The sequence below is a fragment of the Felis catus genome, chromosome A1 (assembly GCF_018350175.1).
Source record: "Felis catus isolate Fca126 chromosome A1, F.catus_Fca126_mat1.0, whole genome shotgun sequence".
NCBI lineage: Eukaryota > Metazoa > Chordata > Mammalia > Carnivora > Felidae > Felis > Felis catus.
The window spans coordinates 231,042,888-231,063,121 of NC_058368.1; the positions used below are offsets into that span (position 1 = coordinate 231,042,888).

At 51.0% G+C, this 20,234-nt stretch overlaps 1 long non-coding RNA gene across 2 annotated transcripts; it reads left to right on the forward strand.

Moving 5' to 3' along the window:
* The first annotated feature begins 14,458 nt into the window (after positions 1 to 14,458).
* LOC102899551 lies at positions 14,459 to 19,671 on the forward strand. Of its 2 annotated transcripts, XR_006586308.1 has the most exons (4): positions 14,459 to 14,867; positions 15,570 to 15,892; positions 17,979 to 18,083; positions 18,829 to 19,671. It is a non-coding gene; the product is annotated as an uncharacterized LOC102899551 (long non-coding RNA). The 2 variants fall into 2 exon arrangements; XR_006586313.1 differs by having other exon boundaries at positions 17,979 to 19,671.
* The last annotated feature ends 563 nt before the right edge of the window (positions 19,672 to 20,234 follow it).

A 20,234-nucleotide genomic window follows, 5' to 3' on the forward strand; every position in this document is an offset into this window, starting at 1 on the left:
GTCCTTCCTATAGGGGGTCTGCTGGAAGGATCTGTTGACATTTCCCCTTTCCTAAGGGTAACCAGATTTTCATTTGGGTGCACCCCCCACTGCCTGGGGAAGCCCAGAGTTTGGGGGGAAGGTGATACCACCTCCCTATTCCAGGGGCTGAGCTGCTGCTGACTGGTGCCCAGTGTCCTTCACATCACTGGTCCAGGGATGACCATGTGGTGCGAACCGTCCAATCAAGTGACCCTCACACTTGGGGATTTGTAGACAGACCAGCTGTCTGTCTCCTGCTGGATATTGAGGAGGAAGTAGGTGGCTTTGACCTCTACAGGTCCACAATAAAAGTATCTACACAAAAGGAACCTGGGTTTCTACATCGCATAACTCAGCCATCCATCGGCCTTCTGGGAAATCTGCCCACCTCTGGCTTCCATTATGGGAGCCAGCGAATCCCCTTTGTCATTTAAATTGGATTCCTAATTACTTGCCGCATCAGGTATCTTTGCTGAACTGAATTTGAGGCCAGGGCGTGGGTGTGGCAAATAAAAAAAACCCTAAAATTCTGAAGCGCCTGGAGAACACTGAGGACACCATTAGCGCGGTTTTGAAACTGGCAAATCTTGCTACACGTTTGCAAAATGGTTAATTAAATTGTCTTCGGTTACATCTTAGGAAATAGGCCATGTGTCTACCAAGATAGTATTAGGTCTTGGTACAAAATGTTCCAGACGTGTTAGCTAATTCTTGTGATCTTTTGTAAGATTTAAAACAAAAAACTAAAAACAAAACCCCCAAAACCTAGCTTGCTTGGGTTGAAGTGCGATCAGAACTGACAGTTCCTTAATTCAAACAGGGTCTTAACTGATACAATCACTTTGGAGAATTTCTAGGTAAAATATCTCTCTACCAAATGAGAAGGAAGGCATTCTTAGAGTTACGCAACTTTTAACCACATGTGCTTGGTTTTTCCTCACGATGGACTCTGAAAACCAAACAGCACATGGGGCTGATGTTGAGGGGAGGGACCATTTTCATCCTCTAATACAGGGGGTCAAACGTAAACCCCAAGCTCACCCAGTGTTTTTGTATGAGCTGACAATATTTTTACATGTATCTTTACTTTTTTAATGTTTATTTATTTTTGAGAGAGAGAAAGAGAGAAAGAGGGGCGGGGGTGGACCCAGGATCCCAAGCCAGCTCTGTACTGACAGCAGATGGCCCCATGGAGGACTTGAACTCCTGAACTGTGAGATCATGACCTGAGCTGAAGTTGGACGTTTAACTGACCGAGCCACCCAGGCACCCCTAAATGTATCTTTAAAGGAAAAGAAATAGTCATTTTCTGTTATTATTACCATTGCATCGCTTTGTTTGTAATCGTGGTGTTTTGAAATTTCAAATAACATTCAAGGAAAGCATATGATTTTTTTTTTCTCAAAATGAGGCTAGATTTTGAAGTATGAGAATATCCGGCCAGAGAATCTGCAAGCAGAGAGGCTAAAGCTACTTGGATATATTGTCAAAGGGTGCCTGACCAAAAATAATTGAGAGATGGTAGAACAGTAATGTTTGACACAGGAAGGAAGGAGGAATTTGATTTACAAAAAAAAATAAAAAATCACTTTAACTTTTATAGAACTTTTCTATTTTGAAAAGCAAGAGTAACTGAACTGATTTCCACTTATATCCGCCTTCCTGCCAAAATTTCAAAGCATGTTTTTTTCTAATAATAATACGTGTACCTTGCCTTTCCAGGGAACCCAAAGCATTTTGCAGATATTATCTCATTAGCCCCAATTCTGTCCCCAGGTGCTTCAAACACATTATCCTGCCTCTCTAAAATGACTGTAACTCAAAATCGAAAATGACACCAGATCTCTTGCCGCTCTTTTTTTTTTTTTTAATGTTGCCTGTAAATCTGGGGCTGCGCGTCCTGGCCTAGGCACAGGACTGCAGAACTCTCTCAGCAGCTGGCTTCAGCAGAAAATGGAGAACTAGAGATTCTGGCTCTCGGGCTGGCCGTCTCAAATCTCACTGCCGCAGGTGGATTTTTTAATTTATTTTTAAATAGATGTTATGTGTTTAGAACAATTTTGGGTAGTACAGAGAGTTCCTACGTGCCTTGCACCTAGATTCTGCTATTGTTAATAGCTATCATTAGTGCGGTACATTTGCTACAAATAATGAAGCCGTACGGATACATTATTATTAACTGAAGCCCAAAGATTATTCAGATTTCTTTAGTTTTTACCTCATATTCCTCTTCTGTCACGGGATCCCATCCAGGACTCCACATTGCATTTAGTTGTCATGTCTTCGTAGACTCCTCTTGGCTGTGACAGTTTCTCAGGCTTTCCTTGTTTCTGATGACCTTGACAGTTTTCAGGAGAGTGTCAGGAATATTGTAGAATGCTCTTCTATCGGAATATGCCTGGTGTTTTTCTCACAACTAGATGAAGACAATCGGTTTTGACAGAAAGACCATAGAGGGTAAGTTCCATATTCATCACACCCTATCGAGAGAGCACATTTTCAACCGGACTCATCGCTGCTGGTGTTGACCTTGATTGTTTGGCCAAGGTGGCATCGGCCAGGCTTTTCCCATACAACGCTACCTTTCCCCCGCTTCCACTGTGCACTGATGGACTTTTATTGGGTGTATTTCCAGAGCAGCAGGCCAGAGAGCTGCAAGAGATAAACGTGCTGTGATCACTAACACAGCCTCGGGACTCCTGGACACCTTCGTCCCCTCCTGCCTCCTTCCCGTGCTTCTCCTGACGAAAGGTTGGCATCGTATCTCCACCAACCGGTGCATCGGGTACAGCCCCCCCTGCGCTGCCCTGCATGCAGCGGCCGTTTGATCAATCTTCACAGACTAGGAACAGAATTGGATTTCACTTGATAGCTAATAAAACGGCTCCTGAGACGCTGGTAGGCGAAGGAGGGTATGGGCTGCAGGAGCAGACAGTGGTCTGGCTGGGGAACACCTACACACAGGAGCGGCCAAGCCCTGGGGCTCTGATCATGACCCTGACTCATTATGAATTTAAAATCCTGTGTAGCAGAGACTGATTTCGTGACATGGCTTTTTCTTTCTCCCTCCACGGCCAGGCTCTCCCAGGCCCCGCAAGTGAGGGGATGGAGTATCATGGGGGTAATGGGGTCCAGACTCTCCTGAAGGTCCAAGCCATGACATGGGTGGGCCAGGATTTGGCAATGCTGGAAGTGGGTGTCCCGAGGGTCCAAGGCATGGTGACCTGGGCTCGAGGGGTGTCTGCTGCTGGTCAGGACATCTCTGCCTGGGCTCTGCCTGGCGATCCACTGGCTTCCTTACTCGAGACCCCACATCTTTTGTCTGACTCATCTTATCTTCCACTTCTGATGAACCTGTGATCACCCGTGACCCCCGCTGCACCTGCTGAGGATGACTTCAGCTTTACCCTCTGCTCCTACTTGATGAATTCTCGAGACCCGGAAGCTGATGGGCCCAGCCCTGTCCTTATTGCACAGGACTCTCTGCACCAGTCTGTCTTGCAGGCTGCCATATGGATTTCTCTTGGGCCAGCAGTCCACCCTATACCCCTGGCCAACTCAGCTGAGTCCCAGAAGGCAGCCAGCAGGACCTGGGAATGGGACACGCTCCCCGAGATGGGGCTGTGGCATGCCCAGCAGGGTTTCCATGTCAACCCAAAGATGTGAAGAAAAAAAAAAAAGCCTTGCCTAATTTGCAGCTGAAACACAGCCAGTGAGGTTTCGGAGTCATCTAGAGAAATCAGAAGGGTGGCCTCCAACCAGCGTGGGGAGACATGATGAGGTCTTGCCTGAAAATGCTTCCACTCCACGTCACGTCCCCACTCGCTTTCCCCAGGGCAGAAGTTAACTCGGTTCAACCTGCTCCACCAGACGACGCTTTTATAAAATCACCTGCAGGCCGGATGCTATCTGTCCATATGTAAACAAGCGGTTTAGGCGGCCCTGTGTGTTAAGGGGGAGGGGGCGCGCAAAGTGATCCCGAAGCCAATGTTTACAGGGACTCCTGGGAACCAGCACGACATAAAAAGTAAGGAGCGACGGCACGAATTGAATAACAGGCAGTGCAGTTGTGGTTTGTCTGTGCCTCTGCCTCCGCGCTCCGTCATCCTCCTTCCCTGCCAGAAGTCCCACAGGCGTGGGAGGCGTGGGGACTTTCTATTTGTTCCCTTCCACCTTGCACAGCATGTTCTTCTATCAAGTGATTTATTCTTGTCTTCGAAGCAGGGCTTCACTGCGGGTGTGGCCATGGAGTCCGTGTGCCCGCCACCTGCTCCCTCGTGGGAGAGCGACCTGGAATGCCCTGGACAGGAGCCAGCTCTCCCAGGTGGAGGTGGGGACAGCAGAGCTCCTGCCCCTGACCGGGGGCCGTGTCCACACGCAGGCTCGCTCACACACACACACACACACACACACACACGTGCAGGCACAGGTGAGACCTCCCCCCACTGCCCCCCGGAACTTTATATGCAAGACTACAGGTCAGTCAGCACTTTCTTCTCCTTTAGGCTCCTTCTGGAACATTCTCATGGCCACCACCTGGTCTGAGGCCCTCAGTACTGGATGTCTAAGGTTTAGATTCTTCCCCTGAAACCTTCTATTCCTGAAATCATCCTTAGCCATTAGACAAGAGAATAAAAAGAAGGATCAGGAATAGGGACTGACGTGGGCAACGCCTCAAGTCTCCAGCCGGACCCCAGAGCTATCTCCAAATTGGCCCAGCTCACAGCACTGGCCTCCCCTCCCCTCCTCTCCTCTTCCCTCCTCTCCACTCTCTCTTCCCCCCTCCCCTTCCCTCCTCTCTCCTCTCCTCCCCAGTCCTCATGCTGCTCCTCCAGACGTCCTGAGTCACCAGCATCTGAACATTCCTTCCACCTGGAATCTTCCCCTTCTAGGCTTTGTCACCCAAACCTCCCTCCTCTCAACCCAGCTGGGCCCAGGACAGGTATGGAAAGGACAGAAGAGGCTGACCTCAGCTTGCCTGAGTTTTCCTGCAAATGACGGGAGGGCCTCCAGGAAGGCCATCCAGAAGGTGGGCAGTGGGCTGGGGGTGGGTGGGACCATAGTCCATGGGAGGTGGGTGTCCACACCAAGAGCAGCCCCCAGGACCCCCACCCCTGCGGTGCCCTGCTGGTTTCCAACCGTCCGGCAGGGCCTGGGCCGGGCCTTCCCTGAGAGGACGGATTCAGAGTCACCCCCCAACTGGCAAGTAGCCCAGGCCTGAGGGCAGCAGGGAGGGGGGGCCTGCAGGGCCCAGGACACACGCCTCCTGCGCCCATGCCACAACCAGGTGCCCGTCCAGAGATGGGCCGTGGCCCCGCCCCTCTGACGGGCCTGTGGCCCCGTGGACAGGCTGCGTCCTGCACATGTTTGCTTTAAAGAGACAAAGGAGACACGTCAGCAGGGATGGGGGGCCTGAGCACCTTTTGGTTATAATTTGGTCTGACATGTGCCATCTTTCATTTTCTTTTCCTCTCCCAGGCGGGGGCCAGCTTGGTAACGGCGATCCGTGCTACTTACTCATGCCTGGCTTGTCCCGTCCAGGATGGACAGACGGTAGACATTTCAGAACTTTTGTTTGCGACCTGATCTAAGTTTGGAAGGGGATTTCATGTTTTAGGCCTTTTTGTTTGCGAGTTTGTTCGTTTGTGTTAGACAATACCAGTCACGGGGCGTTCCCGCAAAACACATTTCAGTAGGCCAGTAGGCCGACGTGAATCAACAATTATTTACCAGGTCGTGACTCATTGTCTGACATGGCAGTTCTCCCACTTGAAAACGAGGTATAAGAGGTATATTTTCATACGTTAGGGCTGAGTTTGCTTCCCTTAGAGCCTGGAAGGTAACAATAAAGTCTGATTTGGCTACTGATAAAATGCTTACACTTGAAAATAACACCAGGAGACAGGTGAGGTCACTGAGAAAGCTGCACCCCTGAGATCCAGCACCCGGCGCGGGCAGGAGGCTCGGGAGGCCTCCAGGATGGGGCGGCAGACAGACGGGGTGGCAAGGGACTAGGCTGGGGGGAAGGCCACCTCCAAAGGGGTGTCACTATACAGGGAGTTTTGGAAGTGTTAGATCTGTTCTGTCTTGATTGCGATGGTGGTTTCCCAACTGTATACATCTGACAAAAATCGTAGCCCAGTAGATGATATAAATCATATAACACCATGTTGTGTTATATTATATAATTATTATATTATATATAAATGTGTTTTATATAATGTTTGAATTATACTATATAACACTACGTACAAATATATAAGTTGTACTATATAATCATTATACTATATGCAATATTCTATTTTAACATTATATAATTCTATAAACTACACAGTATAAGGGTGCCCGGGAGGCTCAGTCAGTTGAGGGTCTGACTTGGGTTCAGGTCATGATCTTGAGGTTTGTGAGTTTGAGCCCCATGTCGGACTCTGTGCTGAGAGCTCAGAGCCTGGAGCCTGCTTCAGATTCTGTGTCTCCCTCTCTCTCTCTCTCTGCCCCTCCCCTGCTGAAGCTGTCTCTCAAAAATGAATAAACATTTTTAAAAAAGTATAAATTACACAATATAGACACGGTGTTACACTTCACTGAACTGGCTCCGAAAGAGAAGACATCCGAGGCAGAGGGTGGGTGCCTTTTCTGAGAGCCCAACACCTCACCCACAGGGCAGCTGGGTTAGCCCTGGATTTGCTTCTGGAAAGCCCCACAACTCCTTGTTCCCTGAGAAGAATAGCAGGAAACTTGCAAGCATCTCCCTGGGTCCTGCCGTTGTGGTTCTGTGACCTCCTGTCCCCACCCTCTGACGGGGACCTTCCCAGTCCTGTGTCCCAGGGGACAAGGTGGCCTCAAGTCTCCCACTGGCCGAGGCGGGGCTGTCCCAAGGCTGTGCCTCCCTCACATCTTGTCCCCCCTCCCGGCCAGGAGTCCCTGCCTCCAATCAGGACGCTGACGGCTACTCATCTCAGGGTCCCGTGGGTAACTCTGAGCCCCCGCTTCCCAAACTCGGTCTCCATTTCGCCCTGCCCTGGGGACTTTTCATGATTTCACAATGAATTTCTCTCAGTGGCTGCACACAGCAGATGTTATGCCCCCAAACAAATGTCCTGGAATTTCCCCCTGAGAACGTGGAGGCCTCTTCCCAGTCAGCGAGCTCTCCGGGGAGGACTGGCTGGGCTTCTGCCTTGAAGGGCTTCTCAGGGGCCAGAAAAACAGGTGAGGGGCGAATTTCAGAAAGAAAAAGAAAACAATTCTCTGCCACCAGAGAGGAGCCGAAATTGGTTCACTCAAGGCTCCCAGATTCTCCATAATTTGCTTTCTGGAGACGTGTCCTCTTCGGGATGTGTGTGTGTGTGTGTGTGTGTGTGTGTGTGTGTTCACACAGCTGCTCCCCCACGACACTCCGCTTGCTAAGTCGCTCTGTGATGGATACAGAGACGAAGCCAAGTGAAGATCCTTTTCCTCGCCAGCTTCAGCGCTCTGGTTTCTTGCAACGCGAAGCTGCCTCCTTTTTCGATTTTCTCTGCACGCGAAGGGCGGGGAGGCTGTGCCGCCAGCCGGGCCCCGCTCACGCCGGCATCGGGAAGGGCACGGCTCCCGTGCGTGTCCGTCCTGGGCAAGTATTCAGGGTACTTGCCACGGGGCCTCTGTAGTGCGATCTGAGGGTCCCGGGGATGCCCTCCTGCCCCACTTCCCTGAACGAGACAGCAATTCATTCCCAAGGGCTCTTCCCCCGCGGTGCTTTTCTGAAATGCAGACACTCCCGGCAGGGCCACCACGCGTCCCGAGTCCCGTGGGCCCTCGGGCGGGTCACCCACTCCCACGCATTCCCCTCTGTCTTCCCCGGGACCGCCCAACCCAGGACCGCGCGGAGGGGCCCCTTCTCCAATCTTTTCTCTCTGCGCCTAGACTCCTGGAAGGCTGTGCACGTGTCTTGACAGGCGCAGACCCCGTTTGGAGGGGCCCCGATGTGCGTCCGAGCTGGGGGCACGGGCAACCTGCGGCGGGGGGGGGGGGGTTGGGGGGCTGGACAGGAAGCTGGAAAAGAGGACGCGCAAAAGAAGAAACGGGTGAGGAAAGCAGACTAATTCCTCTGACTTCATCATTTTTGTGTAGGAAGAGTTTCTAAAATGGCTTACTTTTATAAAAAAAAAAAAAAAAAAAAAAAAAAACCAAACAGATCCCAAAGCCTCTGCTTTTTATAGAACATCAGTCCCCGGTTCCAAATTAGCAACCCTTAATCTTCCACCGGTCTAGCTCTGCAGTGACTATTAAGCTGCTGGGCTAGGACTTACCTCGGTGCTCGGATCGCGCCCTGACGAGCGGGGGGGGGGGGGGGGGGGGGGGGGACTGGGGTGTCGGCCGGAGCTTGGGAGGGGGGGCGGGGGGCGGCCTTGAGCTGGGGCTGCTGCTCCCCAGCGCCGCCCTGGCGGCCGGGCAGGGAGAAGCGCCCCACCGTGCGACCTTTCCCGGCCTTGGCCCCAGTGTATCGGTTTTGGGGCGGCCTCTGTAACCAAGTGCCACAAACTGGCTGGCTTAAAAGAAGCGAAATATATCCTCTCACAGTCCTGGAGGCCAGAATTCCAAAACCAAGGTGTCAGCAGACTTGATCGTCTGGAAGGCCCGAGGCGGAATCGGTTCCCTGCCTCTCTCCCAGGCTCCAGAGGCTGTGGGCAATCACTGGGGTACCCTGGCAGCTGTATTACCCCAATCTTCGCACCTGACGTCACATGGCCATCTTCTTTCTTAGAAAGACATCGGTCACCTTGGTTTAGGACTTGGAATGCTCTCATCTTAATTAAATCTGCAAAGGCTATTTGCAAATGTGGTCTCATCCTGAGGGTCCAGGTGGACATGACGGGCAGTGGGTGGGTTGGGACACTGTTCAACCTGATGCACGGGACACCAATGCCCACAGCCCCACATAGAAAGGTGGCTGTTTTTCTCTCACTGTATCTGAGAGGCAGGAGCAGCCCTGAGAACATTAACCCTTTAGATCCGAAAGAAGGCAGGTGTCATGAAAACTGAGCCACTTACTGGGAGGTGACAGGGGCCAGGTCCTCCAGCAGCTGAGGCCCCTGCACCCGGGGGGGCCCTCCATGGGCTCTCTCGCCCCGGTTGAGCTTCTACAACCTCCTCCCAAGAGATACTGTTTTCTCCTTCCGGACTTCTCCCACCTTTCAATTAAATTATTGCATCATCATATGGGCAAATGGTGCATACCTTGGGCACATCCTCAAACCTATGCGTATTGCCCCAATCCCACCACTCAGCATGCTGGTGAACTTCATTTTAGCCATATATGTATTTAAAAATTATTTTGGAGGGGGGGGCACCTGGGTGGCTCAGTTTGCTAAGCATCTGATTCTTGATTTCGGCTCAGGTCGTGTTCTCATGGTTTGTGGGTTCGAGCCCCACGTCAGGCTCTACGCTGACAGTGCAGAGCCTGCTTGGGATTATCTCTCTCCCTGTCTCTCTGCCTCTCCTCCATTCGTGCACGCATTCTCTCTCTCCCTCTCTCAAAATAAATAAACATTAAACAAAAACAAAACTTATTTTTTGGACCTCAGATGTACAGAATTGGGTTAATCGTCACCCTAAATCCATCACACGGTGTCACCTGAATATGCATTGCTCTTTCTGACGGCTTATTTTGTCCTGCGTTTCAAAATATAATAGCATTGATAGGACGACTGATATCTGTCTTTTGTGCTATGCACTGTTGCAGGCGTTTAACACGCAGGTGCATTTATTCCCTGCAATAACCCCCGCAGCGGTTTGCTGGCTTCAGCTCCACTTCACCTCACCTGGCTTGCGAAGTTGATAGTTCAAGTTCTCAAGAATTTCGTGAGTCAGTCGTTAACCATCTGGAGCTTGAAATTGGCCATTATGGCAGCACAGGTACCTCCCACCTGTCGAAAATTTGTGTTTCGAAAGACCTCGCTTCGCTTTTATGAAAGACCTCTATTAGTACCTGTTTGGGCTGACCGAAAGATACCCAAAAGAGGATTTTCACTTTCACGAGGGCAGGGGAAACACAGCAACAGCGGCCAGCACTGCTTTCACAGCGAGGTGAGCTGGTGTCAGCGTGCATCGGAGCCTGGGGGGAGGGGGGAGCGGGGGGGGGGGGGGACCACCCAGCTCCTTCCCCAGAACCACACCCAGCGTCTCAGCGCCCAGCCCCCAGAGCTTTGAACTGCCTCCATCCGTGAGCATCTGGACCTTATCTCCTGGTATTTTATGCATCTCTTAGCACTGTGCCCCCAGGGCTCAGAAAAGCCTAAAAGAGGTTATTTCGGAGGCCCGTCTGGGATGGTTCAAAAAATTTTAACATCAATTAATGGTCATCGCTTCTTTGTTTTGCTTTTCGGCTTATGAACATTTTCATAGGAATGCTCCACGTTTGGATAGCGGGGGCAACCTGGATTCCCAAAATAACACAGCAGTGCCACAAATCTGGGGTGTGCTTTGCATCGGGACCCCCTTTAACATCACACCACTGCCTAGGGGTTGGCACTCTCGTCATTCCCGCTTTACGATGAAGAAACCCAGGGAGGGAAGGAAGCTACCTGCTCAGGTCACCCAGCTAGGAAATGGCGACCTTGACTCTGAACCCAGGATTTGAACCCAGGAAGTATGCCAGGCTCCTGAGTCTCATGACACCACAGCTGTCGCTTGAACCCTGGTGTTTTTCATCCATCACAAGCAGCTTTCACAGGCATTAAAAACTCTTGAGAACTCACTTTTCAATGGCCGCGTGCTGTGCCGTTAATCATTCCCAGGGTGGGCCAACGAGGTGTTCCTAAGTGTTCCCATCCTGTGAAAATTTTGGCTTGACCGGCCTCTTCCCTTCCTTGTGGTGTGGGTCCTGGGGATCTGGGCCCAGGACCACCCTTGTCTACAGGCACCAAGGATCAAGTGGGGATCAGAGACCGAAACTTTCTCCAGGGACAGCGGGAACCCTTCACTGGTCTTTTCTCTAGTGGTGAATTCAGACTCTACTAGGAGACGGACGGATGACAAAACCTCAGACAGATTTACTGTGACATCTCCCACACCACTCACTCCCACACATACAATCGCACATATGTACATATTCACACACACACAGCACTCATTGTCTCCCACATGCTCACTCACTCACATACATGTGCACACAAATGTACACGAACACACATGCTGGCACGCATTCACAAACACTCAGGAACACAGGTACATCCACACCATTCTCATCTGCCAGCACACTCACCCATGCATCCACACACATATAAACTTACACACGTATTTATACACCTACACATACTCACATATACACATATACACACACATCCACACTCACACGTATGCACACACACACATATACATTCATATGCACACTCACCCTCACACATATAGACACATCTGCACGTATATACGCACACGTGCACACACGTATGCACCCCGTTCTGTTGCACGCCTCTCCCCTGCTTCTGGGGACGTGCTGGAAATCTTTCGTGTTCCTTGGCTTGTGGACACTTCACCCTAATCCCCATCTTTATCTTCGTGTGCCCACCTCCCAGTGCAAATTCCGTGACCCAGTTCACCCCCCCATCTGAAAGACACCAGTCTTACCGGGTCCGCCCTCATGACCTCATCTCAACTAAGTACATCTGCAACAACACTGTTTCCAAGTAAGGTCACTTTCGGAGGTCGTGGGGCTTAGGATTCCAACAGATGAATGGGGGGGGGGGAGGACACGAAATTCAGCCCATAACTTGGAACAGCCTAATCTTCTTCCCACCCCGCTGCTTCCTCCAGATTATTCGGGTTATTTGGGAGGGTGGCGTGAGAAGACGTAAGTTTAGACGTGCTCAGCCCTTGTCTGCGCACCGACTGTCCCCCAGACACGCTCACTCAGTTGCAGTAGGACCTCGAGGATTTTTTCTGGTAGAAATGAAGCTGATTGGAAAGACTGTGGAGGCGCGGTGCCTGGGGGGCTCAGTCGGTTAAGCGTCCCACTTGATTCGGCTCAGGTCACCATCTCATGGTTGGTGAGTTCGAGCCCCGCCTCGGGCTCTGTGCTGGCAGCGTGGAACCTGCTCGGGATTCTGTCTCTCCCTCTCTCTGCCCCTCCCCAGCGTGTGCGCGCTTTCTCTCTCTCTCAAAAAATAAATAAATAAATTAATTAATTAATTAATAAAAAAGAGTGTGGGGTCATGGGATATTTATATACAATACCTGAGACACTGGCCTTGAGCTATCTTTCCACACAGAAGACAGGAGGAAGGCTGGGTGACTCAATCACATTTCCGCTGTATCCTCGCAAGAAGAGAGGAGAATTCCACAGATGGGCGCCTCGGTCGGTTTCTTACGAACACGGCATTGGTTAAATCATGACAAAACTTCACATCTATTAATGTCTCTCTCAACAGTTCTTAATTCGCATTCTCTCTAAACATGCCAGAGAGCAGCCCAGCAATTTCCTTAGGCTAATGCATCAGAGGAATTCAGGAGCCTCTAAAGTTACGAATTTTGTACCCGCCTCCCCACTCCAAAGAAACTGGATGCTTCTAAGGTTGGGACTGGGCTCTTCTCTGATAGATCTCTATCAAGAAATTGTGACTCAAGTCTGCTCGTGGTGAGGCATGCCTGCGATCTGCTCTACCGGCTGTGTGTCGAGCAGATTACTCACCCTCTCTGAGGCTCGTGTTCAAAATGTATAAAAGAGAGAGCTTAAGACCTCCTTGTCAAAGTGGGTGTAGGAACTCAATGAAGTGATGTAGGCGGAGTCTGTGGTACAGCGTGGGCACACAGCAGCACAGGCTAAACACCAGATTCCTTTCATCTCTCCCCTGAGCGAGGGTCTTAACAGCATCCGATCCCCTCCCCCGCCACCCACTAAAGATTATGGCCTCCCAAGCACATGAGTCATTTGCAAATTCAAACTATTAATATACAATTGCTTTAGGGCACTTTACACAAGAAACCAAATTTGTGTTACAACTATTGACTCCAGAATTCTGTCAAGACCAGAATCATCAGGCTCGATGTTCCATCCATGGTTCTTCCCACCCTTCCTGCCGGCCTGCCGCACAGCTGTGTTTGCCATGTCTTTTGTTGAATAAAGGGATGGTGTGTTAGGTCAGGCTGTGTCTGCTCCCAGGAACAGAGAGCCTGGCTGCCGTAGCAAATGGTCGTGCGGTTCCTGGATGCTGGGAAGCCCAGAAATCTGAGGTCACTGGTCTTGCTTTCACTGCTGAACAATGCCATCAGGGACCCAGGCTCACCCCCATCCCTATCAAGTTGCCTTTTCATCCTCAGGCTCGTTTCCTCTTGGCTTCAAAAGGGCTGCTGCGGCCCCAGACATCACGTTAACTTCAAGACAGCAAGAAGGAAGACAAGAGGAGGCTGTGGCCATGTCTGGGCCTTTCATCAGGAAAGCTAAACATTTTGGGGCGCTTGAGTGGCTCAGGGGGTTAAGCATCCGACTTCAGCTCAGGTCACGATCTCATGGTTCATCAGTTGGAGACCCACGTCGGGCTCTGTGCTGACAGCTCGGAGCCTGGAGCCTGCTTCGGATTCTGTGTCTCCCTCTCTCTCTGCCCCTCCCCCACTCATGCTCTGTCTCTCTCTCTCTCTCTCTCAAAAATAAATAAACATCAAAAAAATTTTTTTAAAAAAGAAAGCTAAACATTTTGCAAGAGCCAGGTGACTTCTGTTTTCATGCAGTGGGCCTCCGGCTGCAAGAAGGATTGTATATAGGGGTCGGATGGCGATTCTTTGCCAACAAGGCAGAGGGCAGGGATGGATGTTGGGCACATTGCTACTGGGTCTGTCATAACAACTCGGAATGACCTGGGGGTAGCCACTCAGGAGAGAGGCTGGAAATAGCCTGGTGTGGAGCCTCGGTGGGATATTAGGGACTAAGGCCTAGTCCCGTCCTGGAGGCCCCTGTGACTTTTGTGGAGACCCGAAGGCAAGAAAGTGGGAAACAGTCCACAGACACACAGAATAACTCTTACCTTCAAAAGCCAGGACAACTTTGCAGAACGGGGGGTCTGATACCTGCTGGGGGCACACTTCCTTGATCATCCTGGCCTATTCAGATTTGTTTTCAGACAGTATTTGTTGTGGCAATAAATGAACACACCCACATTTGCCCATCTCAGTGGAAGTCATTGTGGGCAATCTTGGGAAAGGGTGCTTTTCAGTTTTACAGCTGTCTTTGCCCAAGACACCTATGAGGTACTCACTGAATTCGGGTTAGGAGTCCCATGTGAAAACCAGTTTGATTCTTTAAAGGCAGCCCTCGGTTTTCACCTAAAAATGCCTTCTTTATTCAAATTTGATCATTCACCTCGCTTCCCGGACTCAGCTCTGAGTGACTCAGCTTTCTCCGGCGTCAACCCTTAGAGTTTGAAGGTTTTCGATTTTTTTTTTTTTTTTTTTTTTTTGGTGGGAATATATTCAAAACAACTTGCCACAAGGTTGGAAAGCAGTTCAAGCATCACGGACGCTGAAATCTGCATCTCGCTTCTCAAGGGGACTCCTCTTGGGGATGTGGGGGACCGGGAGGTTGTGAAGGATCAGTTGCATAATCATGATGTGTCCTCTCCTGCCGCGGACCGGACGAGGCGGTGGCGCCCGCCTGAGGCCGGTCACGCTGGGGAGGCCCACCCTCCCCGGGGGGGGAGAGGTGTGCAGAGCACCAGGCAGCTCCTGGAGGCGCAGAAGAATTCCCACGGGAGACTGGGAAGAAGCGGGCCTGCCCGGAAAGTCGCAGGGGTGGAATACGACGGGCTCCACCAGTGCACGAGCTGGGCTCCCAGCCCATCTGGCCTCAGGCGCTGCCAGCGCGTGGGGCCCATGAGCAGGTGAGGTCACCCGCGATGGCGTCCCCGAGAGGCCACGCCTGCCACTCAGGTGCTGTTTGGGTGAAGGGGGGCACGAGTTTGCTCTGTCATTCCACAGCCTCATTCTAAGACCCTCGGAGCCCCTGGCCCGCGGGTTGGGACCCTGCCGGTGACGATGGTGAGGAGGCCCCGGGTGTGTGTGTGTGGGGGGGGGGGGGGGCGTGGCAGATGCCCGGCCGGGACAGGCAGGTCCAGCTGCCCAAGGCGGGTGAGCAGCGTCAGCCTGTCCCTTATTCTGCCTTTTCCCTCCTTATGGTCAAATCCAGGTACCGAGCGAGCACGCGCCTTGCGTGGGTGACGTTGGAAAGCACAGCTGGTCCAGGCTGGGAGAGTTAAATTAGAACAATTTTAATTAGGGCCTCATAACTGCCAGCGCTTTTCATTCAGTTATTCATTAACGCTCGTCCCACAAACATTTGTTAAGTACCCACTGTGTGCCAGCTACTGGCACCACGATGCTTAACCGTTTGGGAGCCAAAGTGATTACGAGAGAAATCTCCTGGTTTTTTGGCTGAGCCAGGGAGGCAGTGGCTGGAATCCTCTGCAGGAGAACCATCACGTTATTGTCTTTCACAAAGGCAGATGGTACATGCAGATCTGTGGGCGCGATAGTTTAGCATAAGCAGCACTTTCATCAAAGTAATTTCAAGGTCTTTATTGCAGCAGCCTCCGCACCCCCCGCCCCAAGGTCAGCATTTCACCAGCCTGAGTGCCGTTTGCTTGGTGTCCGACACAGCCATCTGTCAGATGTTCCGGGGAACCTGGCCGCAAGGGAAGCGCTATCTGGGAACCAGGAACAGTGAAGCTGGTCCGTTCCCCAGGAAGAGAGAGACCGAAGGAAAAATTAACCCAGGAACTGAGTCACGCATCCATGTCTATCCGTGTGCGGGGAGTCGGATTCGATCCCTCCGTCTTGGCCAGACCGCAGACAGGGTCGTCTCGGCGCGAGCAGAGGACCTGGAAGTTACTACGCTCTCGGGAACCACGTAGGTGGTCATGCCTTGCTTCGTCCCGTGACCTCCCCACACCCCTGTCACCACTGCCAGAGGGACTTCTGATCACTGTCCCCGCCGTGGCCTCGCATAAAACCCCCGACTGCTAAACTCCAGCATACGGTCGGCACGTCTCGGGTGCCCTGCGTGGGCTAAGCCTGGCTCAGCTCTCCAGAGGCAGCTCCCATCCTGTCCTGGGGTCACCACCCCCCTCCAGGCACATACAGTCATACAAATACACACAACACACATGCACACGTATACACGCAAACACATGCATGTACATGTGCGCGCACACACACACACACCACTAAAACGCCAACCCTCCTCCCCAGGCCAGGGTCCCTTCCTCTCCGACTTCCTCGCCTGGTTCCCTCCTGCTTCGCTTTATTCTCGATTCTATTGGCGTGCTTCCTCCCAGGCACCCTGCGGCTCCTTCCAGGAGGAATACAGCATCTTTCTTTCTTTCTTTCTTCCTTTTTTTTAAATTTTTTTAACGTTACTTATTTTTGAGAGGCAGAGAGAAAGGTAGAGCATGAGTGGGGGAGGAGCAGAGAGAGAGGGAGACACAGAATCCGAAGCAGGCTCCGGGCTCTGAGCTGCCAGCACAGAGCCCGACATGGGACTCGAACCCACGAACTGTGAGATCATGACCTGAGCCTGAGCCGAAGTTAGATGCTTAACCGACCGAGCCCGCCGGGCGCCCCCAGCATCTGTCTTTATGCCCCAATTTCCCAGCTCACAGACAGTGAGAGACACATAACCTGTCTTTCTTCCCGCGTTGGGTTCGGAGACAAGGAAATTGGACTATCCTGCAAGTATAAATGCCCTCTGGCTCAGAACTAACTCCTCCGGGGGTCAAATTTGGGCCAAGGCCTGGGCAAACCGTAAATGTTGCAAACACAGAGCTACCAGCACTCTTCATGCATTGATGTATTTAATCCGTATAACAACCCACTCGTGGCTATTATCGTCACCACTACACAGACGAACTGAGAGGCACAGAGAGGTTCACTGACTTTCCCAAAGCCACAGAGCTGGTAAGTGGATTTGAACCCAGGCAGCTCTAGAGCTGGTCTCTTAGCCAGAGCCTAGGAGGTCTTGCCTCACCAAGGGTCCCTATCCCCAGGGCTCCATCACCCACACACGCTCATGACACTACCCATGCCGCAGAAACAGCATCCCAAGGTTAAAGGCATCCAATAAGAACCATTTTATCATGCCGAGGGATTCTGTGGGTCGAGACTTGCGTGGGGTGAAATGGGGATGGATTGCAGGCTCAGCGGGGAAGACGTGCGTCATCCGGGGCTGGGGTCATCTGGAGGCTTCCGGACTCTCAGTTCCCGGCCTGGGATGACATGAAGGCTGGGTTCGGCTGCGATGTTGGTGGCGTGGGCTTCTCACAGCACGGTGACTGGCACCTGAGCAGGAGCGAGCACGCCAAGGGGGAATATTCCAAGAGAACCAGGCAGAAGCTTCGGGACCTGTTCTGACCTAACCTCAGAAGTCACGGGGCGTCCCTTACTGCCACGTGCTATTAGTTACAAGGCAGCCGGAGGCTGGAAGAAAGAGACTCCATTTCTCAGCAAGGGCGTGACAAGGTCACGTTGCAGGAGTGCCTGAGGGAGGGGAGAGAATACTGTGGAAAACACAGCTTGCCTAGCCCGGGCCTGCCTACTGCAGAAACTTCTTTGCCCCAATTTGAGTGACCTCATCCTGAAGGTATTCACTTCTCACTTTGGTTGTCTTGCTGTTCCTGTGAGTGAGGAAGCACCTTTGATGGGTAACGTGAGCATTTTGCAGGTGGACTGGGTGACCCAAAATGGCGACCCAACTAGAGAAGGCTCAACCGGTCCTGACAGCGGCCTCTGTCTCGTGTTGCGCCGGAGTCTTACCTGGTAGTTGGGCCATAGAAGACAACGATGGCACTACTTTTCATCACTACTGTACTATGCCTGACCTAAATCTCTTCTCCGGTTGTACTGTTTGGGGACTTGTTGAGACCATGGGTTCAAGGCCCATCCACAGAGTCTGGTTGAATTGTCTGGGGCCGGGAAGCATTGATTTTTTTTTTTTCTAGGGTCCACAGGTAATGCTGTTGGACACCTGAGCTGGAGAACACCTGTCTTAGATGAAGACCTTTGTGACTCTTGGCTTAGACCACCTTCTATCTTCAGAGGCCAAGGTAGGTGTGTGGTGCCTTCACTGGCTCCCAGACACAACATACTCTTTTTAAAGAGTTTGTGCACTCGGGCTGTCACTTGCCCATTGGCCCAGGCTAAGTAGCTATCTGTGCTGAAAAACTATGGGGCAGATACAATGTGCTAGCTGCAGTGTTCCCTGGTGATGGCCGGCAGGTGCAAATCTGAAATGCAGACTCATTGCGTGGCTATAATTCTTCCTAATAACTCAGAAGAAGGGGCCAAGAGCATTTCCCCAAGGTACTACTTGCCTGTAAATGACACTCCAGAGGGAGAAGAAGGAAGCTCCCCCTGATTTTCTTTCCCTGGCCTTGGGCAGTGTGGGCATTTATCTTCACAAACGATGCTCAAAATATGTTTGGCATCAATCTGGTTTTTGGGGTTGTTTTTTGTTTTTTGGGGTTTTTTTTTTAATGGGAGTGTACAAAAGCTTGTGCCAGTACCTTTAAATATTTTAGACGCTCCTAAAATGTCATCTGGCTGAACCAATCTTTTTTTTCCAATTTGGTGTGAGATGCACGAATGCTAATTTAAGCAATCGACTCATAACTGAGCAATGAAACCATGACAGAAGAAGCTCTCTGTGCAGGCGGGGATGGGGCCATAACTCCTTCTGTGTAGGAACATGCCACAGTATTGCAAAAGTGTTGGCTTGTCTCCCGGAGTGATAAGAACACCGTTAATGTTCCTTAGAGCTGCTTCCTATAGGCGGTTCAACCTATGTTTCAGGAGGGCAACATCAAAACCAATGACGTATCTGTTGAAGTGCTAGAGAGGCCACCTTCACTTTGACCAAGAACCTCTGGATCCTGTTTGCTGCTGTCACTGGCCGTGTGGCCTTGGGCAAGTTATTTTAACCTCTCATGTGCAAAATAAGGTTAACAGTGATGCTTCCTGGGGTTGTTGTGAGGGTTATGAGTTAATGTGGGTGAAACAGTTCAAGGGTTCCTTGGCGAAGAGTAAGTGCTCATGAGGATGACCTGTCATCCCACCATTTTGAAACACCGCCACTAGATGGGTTTTTCCGGGGAGTGAGGTTGCATCCTGTTCCCAATTCAGTAATCACTGGGGGCATTGCTGCAAAGCTTTGAAACCTTCCCCACCCCACCTCAAACACACGCATGTACACACACACACACACACACACACACACACACCTCTGGATGGCCTCCTCACTCCCACAGGATCCTACACAGAGTAGATGCTCAAACCTTCCACCTTGGCTTGAGATAATGTGGCTCTGATCACCTGGGGTAGAAAGGGGCACAGCTGGCTTTGCTGAGGACACTCAGGAAACATGCAGAGCTTCTGGGTCATTGGAATCTTCTAGAAGCTCACTTAGTCCCACATGAGTCCCAGATGAGTCTCCTCCTCATCTTCTGCCGGGAAATGAAGCTCTTCTCTTCCAGGGAAGGCTGTCAGTGCCAAGCTCACCTTTGCTCCATTTGCAACCGCCCTGGGCAACTGGAGGCTGCACTGCCCCTAGAGGCTTGGGGCATTTTGTCCCCAAAGTTTTTATGGTAGAGATCCTTTTGTTTCTCTAACTGTATACCATAAAATATTTTCTTTTTATGATAAGATTTGTATATATTTTATGTTATATTCATTGATTTCAACCTTTTATTTTTAAATAATAGCAAACTTACAGAAGAGTTGCAAGAATAGCATGAACATTTTTCATATACCCTTCACCCAGACGTACCCATTGTGAACGTTTTGCTGTATTTTGCCATATCATCCTCTTTCCCTAGATAAGCGTCCATATTACTTTCCCCGGTCATTGCAGACATCATGGCTCTTCATCCCTAAATTTTCCCACGTAGATCTCCTAAGATCAAGAACCTTCTTTCCCATACCCACAGTGCAGTATCTGAGCCAGGACATTCATCGCTGATAGAGTCCTATCATCTAATTACCAAGGGCTCCAGTGATGTCCGTATAGAATGGTCTTCCAGTCTAGGATCCAAATCAGAAGCACATATTATATTTGGTTTACAATTCTCTTCGGTCTCCTTTAATCTGATGTCTCTTGTTAGCTTTTTTTTTTTTGCTTGTGTGTGTGTGTTACATGACAGTAACACTTTTGAAGGGCACATGCAAGTAGCTATCAAAGAGGAACAATAGAATAGTGGTAA